General features: G+C 60.5%; 2 non-coding genes across 2 annotated transcripts; both read left to right on the forward strand.

The window, feature by feature from the left end:
* The first annotated feature begins 8468 nt into the window (after nt 1-8468).
* Nucleotides 8469-10283, forward strand: LOC142795073 (small subunit ribosomal RNA). The gene has a single exon (XR_012892735.1). It is a non-coding gene; the product is annotated as a small subunit ribosomal RNA (ribosomal RNA).
* A 1719-nt stretch (nt 10284-12002) lies between these two features.
* Nucleotides 12003-12155, forward strand: LOC142795070 (5.8S ribosomal RNA). Its single transcript, XR_012892732.1, has one exon. It is a non-coding gene; the product is annotated as a 5.8S ribosomal RNA (ribosomal RNA).
* Nucleotides 12156-12500: the final 345 nt, after the last annotated feature.

The raw sequence follows: 12500 nt of genomic DNA on the forward strand, positions 1-12500 counted from the left end.
ACAGAGTGCCGCGCGTAACGAGGGGCGCGCGTGTTACAGAGAGATATGCCCAAACGCATGAAAGTGTACGCAGGTGTCCTAAGGCAGTTTTTTTTTTTTTTCCTCATTTTGATGTCGCCCCGGCTGACGTGGTTTTCGTTTTTCCGTGCCGCCCCGGCTGACGCGGTTTTCGTTTTTCCGTGCCGCCCCGGCTGACGCAGTTTTTGCGCCGCCCCGGCTGACGCGGTTTTCGCGCCGCCCCGGCTGACGCGGTTCCGACTTTGCACTTTTTGGCTCACCCCGGCTGGCGGCCCACTCACTCGATCGCCAGGTCTGTTTGCCCCGGTGGTTCCACCGCCAGGCTTAAGCGCGAACTTTTTTTGTTTGTTTTCTTTTGATTAAGCGCAAGCTTTTTTCTTTGTTTTCTTTTGATTAAGCGCGGGCTTTTTTCTTTGTTTTTTTTGCATTCGCCCCGGCAGACGCGGTTTTTGCGCCGCCCCGGCTGACGCGGTTTTTGCCGCCCCGGCTGACGCAGTTCGGACTTAGCACTTTTCGGCTGTGCCTGGCTGGCGGCCCACTCACTCGATCGCCATGTCTGTTTGCCACAGTTTTCCCGGTGGTGCCGCACCCGGGCTCGCCCCGGCTGACGCGGTTTCGTGCCGCCCCGGCAGACGCGGTTTTCGCGCCGCCCCGGCTGACGCGGTTTCGTGCCGCCCCGGCAGACGCGGTTTTTTGCCGCCCCGGCAGACGCGTTTTTTTTTTCTTTCGCCCCGGCTGACGCAGTTTTCGCGCCGCCCCGGCAGACGCGGTTTTCGCGCCGCCCCGGCAGACGCGGTTTTTTGCGCCGCCCCGGCTGACGCAGTTCGGACTTGGCACTTTTTGGCTGAGCCTGGCTGGCGGCCCACTCACTCGATCGCCATGTCTGTTTGCCACAGTTTTCCCGGTGGTGCCGCACCCGGGCTCGCCCCGGCTGACGCAGTTTTCGCGCCGCCCCGGCTGACGCGGTTTCGTGCCGCCCCGGCAGACGCGGTTTTTTGCGCCGCCCCGGCTGACGCGGTTTTTTGCCGCCCCGGCTGACGCAGTTCGGACTTGGCACTTTTCGGCTGTGCCTGGCTGGCGGCCCACTCACTCGATCGCCATGTCTGTTTGCCACAGTTTTCCCGGTGGTGCCGCACCCGGGCTCGCCCCGGCAGACGCGTTTTTTTTTTTTCTTTCGCCCCGGCTGACGCAGTTTTCGCGCCGCCCCGGCTGACGCGGTTTCGTGCCGCCCCGGCAGACGCGGTTTTTTGCGCCGCCCCGGCTGACGCGGTTTTTGCCGCCCCGGCTGACGCAGTTCGGACTTAGCACTTTTTGGCTGAGCCTGGCTGGTGGCCCACTCACTCGATCGCCATGTCTGTTAGCCACAGTTTTCCCGGTGGTGCCGCACCCGGGCTCGCCCCGGCTGACGCAGTTTTCGCGCCGCCCCGGCTGACGCGGTTTCGTGCCGCCCCGGCAGACGCGGTTTTCGCGCCGCCCCGGCTGACGCGGTTTTTGCCGCCCCGGCTGACGCAGTTCGGACTTAGCACTTTTCGGCTGTGCCTGGCTGGCGGCCCACTCACTCGATCGCCATGTCTGTTTGCCACAGTTTTCCCGGTGGTGCCGCACCCGGGCTCGCCCCGGCTGACGCAGTTTTCGCGCCGCCCCGGCTGACGCGGTTTCGTGCCGCCCCGGCAGACGCGGTTTTCGCGCCGCCCCGGCTGACGCGGTTTCGTGCCGCCCCGGCAGACGCGGTTTTTTGCCGCCCCAGCTGACGCAGTTCGGACTTAGCACTTTTTGGCTGAGCCTTGCTGGCGGCCCACTCACTCGATCGCCATGTCTGTTTGCCACAGTTTTCCCGGTGGTGCCGCACCCGGGCTCGCCCCGGCAGACGCGTTTTTTTTTTTCTTTCGCCCCGGCTGACGCAGTTTTCGCGCCGCCCCGGCAGACGCGGTTTTCGCGCCGCCCCGGCAGACGCGGTTTTTTGCGCCGCCCCGGCTGACGCGGTTTTTTGCCGCCCCGGCTGACGCAGTTCGGACTTGGCACTTTTTGGCTGAGCCTGGCTGGCGGCCCACTCACTCGATCGCCATGTCTGTTTGCCACAGTTTTCCCGGTGGTGCCGCACCCGGGCTCGCCCCGGCTGACGCAGTTTTCGCGCCGCCCCGGCAGACGCGGTTTCGTGCCGCCCCGGCAGACGCGGTTTTTTGCGCCGCCCCGGCTGACGCGGTTTTTTGCCGCCCCGGCTGACACGGTTCGGACTTTGCACTTTTCGGCTGTGCCTGGCTGGCGGCCCACTCACTCGATCGCCATGTCTGTTTGCCACAGTTTTCCCGGTGGTGCCGCACCCGGGCTCGCCCCGGCAGACGCGTTTTTTTTTTTTTTTTCTTTCGCCCCGGCTGACGCAGTTTTCGCGCCGCCCCGGCTGACGCGGTTTCGTGCCGCCCCGGCAGACGCGGTTTTTTGCGCCGCCCCGGCTGACGTGGTTTTTGCCGCCCCGGCTGACGCAGTTCGGACTTTGCACTTTTTGGCTGAGCCTGGCTGGCGGCCCACTCACTCGATCGCCATGTCTGTTTGCCACAGTTTTCCCGGTGGTGCCGCACCCGGGCTCGCCCCGGCAGACGCGTTTTTTTTTTTTCCTTCGCCCCGGCAGACGTGGTTCCCCCCCCCCCCCTCCGTCTTTCTTTTTGTTTTTTTTTTTCGCCGCGGCTGAAGTGGATTTTTCGGTGCCTCGACGCCCCGGTAGTCGCGGTTTTTCCGTTTCCGCACGGCCCCGGCTGACGCTGCTCGGTCACAGTCGCCTTTTGTGGTGATTGCAGACTTCTTGAGCGCGGGTGTTTTTTTTTTTTGTTGTTGTTGTTGTTTTATTACGCATTCGCTCCAGCAGACGCTGTTTAGACTTTTTGTTTCCTCTTTTATCCTGCGACGAGGTGACGAGGTTTATTCGGTGCCCCGCCGCCCCGGCTGAAGTGATTTTTCCTGTCCCGTGCCGCCCCGGCTGACGCGGTTGGGACTTCGCGTTTGTTCGGCCGCCACGGGTTTTGGCGCACTCGCTCGGTTGCTTGTTGTTGCCACTTGTTGCGAACCCAGGTTTCTTGAGCGAGCGCGGGCGTTTTTTCTTCCTTTCTTTCTTTGTTCTATGTGTTAGCGAATCGGCCTTTAATATCACACGAGGACTCACAACCAACAATTTTCAGTTTGAAGTGTAAAAAATCTGCAGGTGTTGACGTAACTGACTTGCCCCGTACCCTTGAGTACATCCATGAAGTTCTCGTAGTACTACTAAATCGCATTATTCCAAGTGGAGAAATTCCCATAAACTTGCAAACCTCTACACGAAAATCGGTGCGCGTGATAAAGTTGAAAATTATCGTCCGATATCAAATGTGCCTTCTATAACACAAATTCTAGGAAAAAAAAAAAAAAAAACACTTGTTCGCCGTTTTCTGCGCCGTGACTGGCAGCACTCCGGCGAAGCGAAACGGGGTCGATTCGAGCACGATATCGGCGTCTTTCGACGTGCTCGCCGGCGACCGTCGCACGAGTACGTCGCACGAGCGCGTCTGCCGGGGCGCCGTTTGCGAAGCCGACGCAAAAGTGGGAACCGCCGCTCGGATGATCGCCGCTTTCGGCAGAGTGAGTGTTGGCACTCCGGGGAAGCGAAACAGCGTGAATGCGCCCACGAAATCGGCGTATTTTGAAGTGCCCGCCGGCGACCGTCGCACGAGTACGGTAAACCGCGTCAGCCGGGGCGTAGTTCGGGACGCCGACGAAAAAGTGGGAAGCGCAACTCGGATCTTCGCCGTTTTTGCAGGAGTGAGTGGCGGCCCTCCTGCGAGACCAAGAAGCATCGATTCGTGCACGAATTCGGCGCCTTTCGACGTGATCGCCGGCGACCGTCGCTCGAGTAGGGCAAACCGCGTCTGCCGGGGCGGGCTTCGGGACGCCGATGCGAAAGTGGGAAACGCTGCTCGGATGTTCGCCGTTTTTGGCCGAGTGAGTGCTGGCACACGGGCGAAGCCAAACGGGGCCGATTACGGCACGATATCGGCGTCTTTCGACGTGCCCGCCGGCGACCGTCGCACGAGTACGGTAAACCGCGTCAGCCCGGGCGGAGTTCGGGACGCCGATGCGAAAGTGGAGAACGCCGCTCGGATCTTCGCCGTTTTTGGAGGAGTGAGTGGCGGCACTCCGGAGAAGCCAGGGAGCGCCAATTAGCGCACGATATCGGCGTCTTTCGACGCGCTCGCCGGCGACCGTCGCACGAGTAGGGCAAACCGCGTCTGCCGGGGCGGGGTTTACGACGCCGACGCAAAAGTGGGAACCGCCGCTCGGATGTTGGCCGTTTTTGGCAGAGTGAGTGCTGGCACTCCGGCGACGCGAAAGAGCGCGAATGCGCCCACGAAAGTGGCGTATTTGGACGTGCGTGACGGCGACCGCTGCAGGAGTACGAAAAACCACGTCAGCCGGGGCGAGCGACACACGGCGGTCTGGGTGCTTATCGCTGCTATTATAGGGGCACCCCGGCAGACGCAGAAAAAAAAAAAAAAATTTTCGACCTTCTTTTTTGCTGGTCGAGCTCGGGTAACAGGTCGCAATGGGAGCCGCGCACGAAAGCGGCGTCGCGAGACGCGTTCGCGGTCGCTAGTCGCACGAGCTCGGCAACCGCGTCAGCCGGCGCGGAGTTCGGGATGCCGACGGCTAAGTGGGTACCGCTGCTCGGATGTTCGCCGTTTTTGGCCGAGTGAGTGCTGGCACTCCGGTGAAGCCAAGGAGCGCCAATTCGTGCACGATATCGGCGTCTTTCGACGTGCCCGCCGGCCACCGCCGCACGAGTACGGCAAACCGCGTCTGCCGGGGCGGGGTTCGCGACGCGTACGCAATAGTGGGAACCGTCGCTCGGATGTTCGTCGTCTTTGGCCGAGCGAGTGCTGGCACTCCGGCGAAGCGAAACGGGGCCGATTCGGGCACGATATCGGCGTATTTCGACGTGCTCGCCGGCGACCGTCGCACGAGTACGGCAAAGCGCGTCTGCCGGGGCGAGGTTTGCGACGCCGACGAAAAAGTGGGAAGCGCCGCTCGGATCTTCGCCGTTTTTGCAGGAGTGAGTGGCGGCCCTCCTGCGAGACCAAGAAGCATCGACTCGCGCACGATATCGGTGTCTTTCGACGTGCCCGCCGGCCACCGCCGCACGAGTACGGCAAACCGCGTATGCCGGGGCGGGGTTGGCGACGCCGACGCAAAAGTGGGAACCGCCACTAGGATGTTCGCCGTTTTTGGCAGAGTGAGTGCTGGCACTCCGGCGAAGCGAAAGAGCGCGAATGCGCCCACGAAAGTGGCGTGTTTGGACGTGCTTGACGACGACCACCGCAGGAAAACGAAAAACCACGTCAGCCGGGGCGAGCGACCCATGGCGGTCTGGGTGCTTATCGCTGCTATTATAGGGGCACCCCGGCAGACGCAAAAAAAAAAAAAAAAATTTTTTTCGACATTCTTTTTTGCTCGTCGACCTCGGGTGACCCAGGTCGCAGTGGGAGCCGCGCACGAAAGCGGCGTCGCGAGACGGCTTCGCGGTCGCTAGTCGCACGAGCTCGGCAACCGCGTCTGCCGGGGCGGAGTTCGGGACGCCGACGGCTAAGTGGGAACCGCCGCTCGGATGTTCGCCGTTTGTGGCCGAGTGAGTGCTGGCACTCCGGCGAAGCCAAACGGGGCCGATTCCGGCACGATATCGGCGTCTTTCTACGTGCTCGCCGGCGACCGTCGCACGAGTACGGCAAAGTGCGTCTGCCGGGGCGGGGTTTGCGACGCGTACGCAATAGTGAGAACCGTCGCTCGGATGTTCGTCGTCTTTCGCCGAGCCAGTGCTGGCAATCCGGCGAAGCCGAACGGAGCCGATTCGGGCACGATATCGGCGTCTTTCCACGTGCTCGCCGGCGACCGTCGCACGAGTACGGTAAACCGCGTCAGCCGGGGCGGAGTTCGGGACGCCGATGCGAAAGTGGGAAGCGCCGCTCGGATCTTCGCCGTTTTTGGAGGAGTCAGTGGCGGCACTCCGGTGAAGCCAAGGTGCGCCAATTCGCGCACGATATCGGCGTCTTTCGACGTGCCCGCCGGCCACCGTCGCACGAGTACGGCAAACCTCGTCTGCCGGGGCGGGGTTTGCGACGCCGACGCAAAAGTGGGAACCGCCGCTCGGATGTTCGCCGTTTTTGGCAGAGTGAGTGCTGGCACTCCGGCGAAGCGAAAGAGCGCGAATGCGCCCACGAAAGTGGCGTGTTTGGACGTGCTTGACGACGACCACCGCAGGAAAACGAAAAACCACGTCAGCCGGGGCGAGCGACCCATGGCGGTCTGGGTGCTTATCGCTGCTATTATAGGGGCACCCCGGCAGACGCAAAAAAAAAAAAAATTTTTTTCGACATTCTTTTTTGCTCGTCGACCTCGGGTGACCCAGGTCGCAGTGGGAGCCGCGCACGAAAGCGGCGTCGCGAGACGGCTTCGCGGTCGCTAGTCGCACGAGCTCGGCAACCGCGTCTGCCGGGGCGGAGTTCGGGACGCCGACGGCTAAGTGGGAACCGCCGCTCGGATGTTCGCCGTTTGTGGCCGAGTGAGTGCTGGCACTCCGGCGAAGCCAAACGGGGCCGATTCCGGCACGATATCGGCGTCTTTCTACGTGCTCGCCGGCGACCGTCGCACGAGTACGGCAAAGTGCGTCTGCCGGGGCGGGGTTTGCGACGCGTACGCAATAGTGAGAACCGTCGCTCGGATGTTCGTCGTCTTTCGCCGAGCCAGTGCTGGCACTCCGGCGAAGCCGAACGGAGCCGATTCGGGCACGATATCGGCGTCTTTCCACGTGCTCGCCGGCGACCGTCGCACGAGTACGGTAAACCGCGTCAGCCGGGGCGGAGTTCGGGACGCCGATGCGAAAGTGGGAAGCGCCGCTCGGATCTTCGCCGTTTTTGGAGGAGTCAGTGGCGGCACTCCGGTGAAGCCAAGGTGCGCCAATTCGCGCACGATATCGGCGTCTTTCGACGTGCCCGCCGGCCACCGTCGCACGAGTACGGCAAACCTCGTCTGCCGGGGCGGGGTTTGCGACGCCGACGCAAAAGTGGGAACCGCCGCTCGGATGTTCGCCGTTTTTGGCAGAGTGAGTGCTGGCACTCCGGCGAAGCGAAAGAGCGTGAATGCGCCCACGAAAGTAGCGTATTTGGACGTGCTTGACGGCGACCGCCGCAGGAGTACGAAAAACCACGTCAGCCGGGGCGAGCGACCCACGGCGGTCTGGGTGCTTATCGCTGCTATTATAGGGGCACCCCGGCAGACGCAGAAAGAAAAAAAAAAATGGGGACATGGCGTGCGTCACCGTGCGGCTTCGCAGCGTTGCCGAAGTCGCCGAGCCCTTCGACTGAGCCGAACGGCGGACAGGGAACGTTGGTCGGCCGTTCTAACCTGTCGGTGCCACGCCGAGACGTCGTTAAGGAAAACCGCGTCGTGGGCCTCTACGACGCCGTCGAGTCGTTGTACGTTTGGTGTCCAGCGTGTCGGCGGCGAGTAGCGGACACGTCGTTCACGACTTCGGTCTTTCGCAGTCGACGCGAACTTGCGGAGAGTCGTGGTGCCTCACGTTTTCGGCAGAAACCGCGGCGGAATTTTCCCGTGCGTGCGCGCACGACCTCGGTGCTGTGCCGTCAGCGTAGTGTTGCACAAACTCGTGGCCTACCCAAGGTGCGGTACGTTTGCGGCCGTATCCTCGGTGGGAATTTCGTGAGTAGGGTCGCAAATTCTACGACCTCGGCGGGTTTGAGAGCGACGTAGACTTGTGGCACGCTCAACATGCCACACGTTTCGGGGCACACCCGCGGTGAAATTTTCTCGAGTACGCTCGTATTAGGGCCCAAGGAGGTCTGGGTACTTATCGCTGCTATTATGTGGGGGTTCTCGTGAGCGGCGTACGCGAAAGCGACCGGGTGTCTGATATGCGGCGGGCTTCGGCCTCGTCAAGCGTGTCCTCGGGTCTGCTCCAGGGGAATCCACGGCAGTCGTCTGCAGCCTCATCCGCTTGATGCGTTAGGGGCTGGTTGTCGGACGGTGCCGTTTTACCACGATATCGAGGTGTGTTCCGTGTCGTCCTCGGGCGATTCAGATGCGAAAGCGCCGAAGACGCGGGCGTGACCCGTCGTCTGGCGGCTTTGCAGTCTCGGCTCCGTTGCTAGTTCCGGCCGGTCCACCGACAGTGCAGCGGGCTTGGGCAACCCGCACGGCGCGACCGAGTCGATGCAACGAAAAAGAGCGAGCATGAACGTGCTTCTTGCCGCACGGCTCCCACTCGTCTTTCGGGAAGGTTGTGCCGTAGCGAGCTCGAACGCAGTCATCTCGGAGTGCAAAATAAGCGTGTTGGGGCGCCTGAAGGTGGCCTCCGCCGCACACAGACTGCGTCCGGCCCGCCGAGGGCGAGGACGGACGCGCAGTCGAACGATTACCTGGTTGATCCTGCCAGTAATCATATGCTTGTCTCAAAGATTAAGCCATGCATGTCTAAGTACATGCCGAAATAAGGCGAAACCGCGAATGGCTCATTAAATCAGTTATGGTTCCTTAGATCGTTTCTTCCTACTTGGATAACTGTGGCAATTCTAGAGCTAATACATGCAGTGAGCCTGGAGCCCTTTGGGTAACGGGTGCTTTTATTAGACCAAGATCGATCGGGTTTCGGCCCGTATTGTGTGGTGACTCTGGATAACTTTGTGCTGATCGCATGGCCACGAGCCGGCGACGTTTCTTTCAAGTGTCTGCCTTATCAACTTTCGATGGTAGGTTACTTGCTTACCATGGTTGTTACGGGTAACGGAGAATCAGGGTTCGATTCCGGAGAGGGAGCCTGAGAAACGGCTACCACATCCAAGGAAGGCAGCAGGCGCGCAAATTACCCACTCCCGGCACGGGGAGGTAGTGACGAAAAATAACAATACGGGACTCTTTTGAGGCCCCGTAATTGAAATGAGTACACTCTAAATCCTTTAACGAGGATCAATTGGAGGGCAAGTCTGGTGCCAGCAGCCGCGGTAATTCCAGCTCCAATAGCGTATACTAAAGCTGCTGCGGTTAAAAAGCTCGTAGTTGGATCTCAGTTCCAGACGAGTAGTGCATCTACCCGATGCGACGGCTCGGACTGAACATCATGCCGGTTCTTTCTTGGTGCACTTCATTGTGTGCCTCGAGATGGCCGGTGCTTTTACTTTGAAAAAATTAGAGTGCTCAACGCAGGCGAGTCGCCTGAATAAACTTGCATGGAATAATAGAACAAGACCTCGTTTCTGTTCTGTTGGTTTTTGGAATACGAGGTAATGATTAAGAGGGACGGACGGGGGCATTCGTATTGCGGCGCTAGAGGTGAAATTCTTGGACCGTCGCAAGACGAACTACTGCGAAAGCATTTGCCAAGAATGTTTTCATTGATCAAGAACGAAAGTCAGAGGTTCGAAGGCGATCAGATACCGCCCTAGTTCTGACCATAAACGATGCCAACCAGCGATCCGCCTGAGTTACTCAAATGACTCGGCGGGCAGCTTCCGGGAAACCAAAGTATTTGGGTTCCGGGGGAAGTATGGTTGCAAAGCTGAAACTTAAAGGAATTGACGGAAGGGCACCACCAGGAGTGGAGCCTGCGGCTTAATTTGACTCAACACGGGAAAACTTACCCGGCCCGGACACTGGGAGGATTGACAGATTGAGAGCTCTTTCTTGATTCGGTGGATGGTGGTGCATGGCCGTTCTTAGTTGGTGGAGCGATTTGTCTGGTTAATTCCGATAACGAACGAGACTCTAGCCTATTAAATAGGTGCGGGGTTCCCAGCACCTTACAACCTTCTTAGAGGGACAAGCGGCTCCTAGCCGCACGAAACAGAGCAATAACAGGTCTGTGATGCCCTTAGATGTCCGGGGCCGCACGCGCGCTACACTGAAGGAAGCAGCGTGTCTTTATCCCTGTCTGAAAAGACTGGGTAACCCGTGGAACTTCTTTCGTGATTGGGATAGGGGCTTGCAATTGTTCCCCTTGAACGAGGAATTCCCAGTAAGCGCGAGTCATAAGCTCGCGTTGATTACGTCCCTGCCCTTTGTACACACCGCCCGTCGCTACTACCGATTGAATGATTTAGTGAGGTCTTCGGACCGATGTCCGGCGCGGCCTTTCGGTTGCGCCGGTCTGTTGGAAAGATGACCAAACTTGATCATTTAGAGGAAGTAAAAGTCGTAACAAGGTTTCCGTAGGTGAACCTGCGGAAGGATCATTAACGGATTGTGAAGGGTGAGCGCCTCAGCTGCGTCTGCGCCCGACACTTTCTGCCGCTGACCCCGTTTGGACGCGGGGTCGGCTTTTCCCCACGGGGCTGCCTGAATGTGGAGCGGCACCCCGTGACAAATTGTTGCGCCCAGCGGACGCCAACACCGCGACCTTGGACGGTCGGCCAGGTGGCGGACGCGGGTACAAACGGCGCAACGCACTCATAGGTCGGCTTTCGACCCGCCACTGCACCGTGGCTCGAAGCGCTCGAAATGCGCGACCCGACCGCTGCGGGACCGCCTAGTACTGTAAACAGGAGCGGCGGAGCGCGAACGGCGAGTCGTGGTTACGTCGGTAGAAGGCGAGGCTGCGCGTTCCCGAAACGCCAGCCGAGTGCCCTCCCGACCGTTCGAGCGTGCAAGAACGAGACCCGACAATCGCGCGGCGACTGCCAAGTACGAGAGGAACGGCACAAGCGTCGGCGGTCGGTCAAGGAACTGGCGATGTGACGGGTCCGCTGTGCACCAGTGCATACCGTCCCGCCGTCCGCGGCAAGCGCCTCCGCGTCCTCGGGTGACGGAGGCTGCCGGTCGGTTCTTGCAGGCGAGGGATCTCGCTGGCACCGGTTCGCGTTGACGCGCGGCCGGTCATGGCACGGCGATGCGACGGCCGAGGTGCGCAGTACTCGATGGAGGAACCGCACGCTCCGATGACCGTCCCGCCCTCCGCGGCGTATGCGTACCGACCGTAATGGTTGCAGCAGCGCCGGCCGGCTTTTGAATTCGCCACACGAAACACGGTGCGAGATCGCGGTTAGGGGAGCGTCGACGTTGCCAGGCGTTTTGCTTGCTGCCGAGGGAAAGGCGGCACGGCCACGTCGCGCTCGTCGCGATTAGCGGGTCTGCGCGCTTTGGGAAGGTGCCGCAACGACTTGCCGAAAGAGGAAGCACGGAAGAACGAGGGACTTGGACGTCCCGACAATTGAACGCACTTGCGGCCAGGCCCTTGCTGGCTTCGTTCTTCCGCCTCGAGTAGGCTCGTACGCGGCTCCGGCGCCGAAAGTGGTCCTTGGCACCGACTTCGGTGGACGTGGGAAGTGCCGCGCAAGTACGGCGCGCCTGGCTCCACCTGTTGGCTAAAGTAGGCAGCCGGATCGGCATTTTGGTGTGCGGTGGCAAACCGTGGATGCGAAAAAAGCTTGTGCGATTTCGTGGAACAAAAAGCGGGGGTCCCCCTTTTTATGCGGAGGAGACCGACCCGCCCGCCGTGGTGAACCGCGACGCCACGGTAAAAACGGGAGAGGCTTGTCGATGGGACCGTGCATCCCGCGCTCCACGGAGGCCGGGAGGCGGCCGCCCGAGGAAATGTGTAGCCGTCGAGGCCCGCATCTGCGTGCACTCTTATCCAAATGGGTGTACCGCAGGCATTTTCTGGTTAGGCGGGCCAATGAGAGCGAGCACACAACGATACCTACGGGTCCGGCTTGGAGAACCGGCTTCGACGCCTCCCGAGTATTTATAGAGGGGTGGACCACGAAAGCACTCGCAAGTAGCGGAAGCGAAACGCCGTCCGAAACACACCGTTTGCTCGATTTGCGGCAGCCGAAAAAGGCGCGGCAGAGTTTTGGAGTCCAAGCGTGCGCTGAAAAGCGCCCTTCTTGGCCACTGTTTGGCCGAGTGCCAGAAACGTTTGGTTTTGACTGTACGGAATTGAACAAACACTTTTTCACGACTCTAAGCGGTGGATCACTCGGTTCTCGGGTCGATGAAGAACGCAGCCAGCTGCGAGACTTGGTGTGAATTGCAGGACACACTGAGCACTGATTCTTTGAACGCACATTGCGGCCTTGGGTCTTCCCTTGGCTTCGTCTGTCTGAGGGTCGGATCACATATCAAGAGAGCCTTCGGCGCACAAGGGAACGTGAGCCGTCGACTCGTTTTGACCGCGTCGGCAACACGGACAGCACGCTGAACACCTCACAGCGAGCGCCAACAGCGGCCACTCAAGGGCGAGACGGTGGCGACCGTCGTGCCAGAGCCCAACCGAAACGGGGGCGACCGACTGCATTGAGGATGTGGCACCTCGTTGAGACCGCCGCAGGACTTCGAGTCGGAAGGAAGCCTGCAGGGAAAGTGCGGTCGAGGTTGCGTACTCCTCTCTGCGACCGGGCGCGCAAGAGCTGCGAGAGCCACGGACGCGCAACTTTAACGCACGGTAAACACGAGGA

The sequence above is a fragment of the Rhipicephalus microplus genome, unplaced genomic scaffold (assembly GCF_043290135.1).
Source record: "Rhipicephalus microplus isolate Deutch F79 unplaced genomic scaffold, USDA_Rmic scaffold_541, whole genome shotgun sequence".
Taxonomy (NCBI): Eukaryota; Metazoa; Arthropoda; class Arachnida; order Ixodida; family Ixodidae; genus Rhipicephalus; species Rhipicephalus microplus.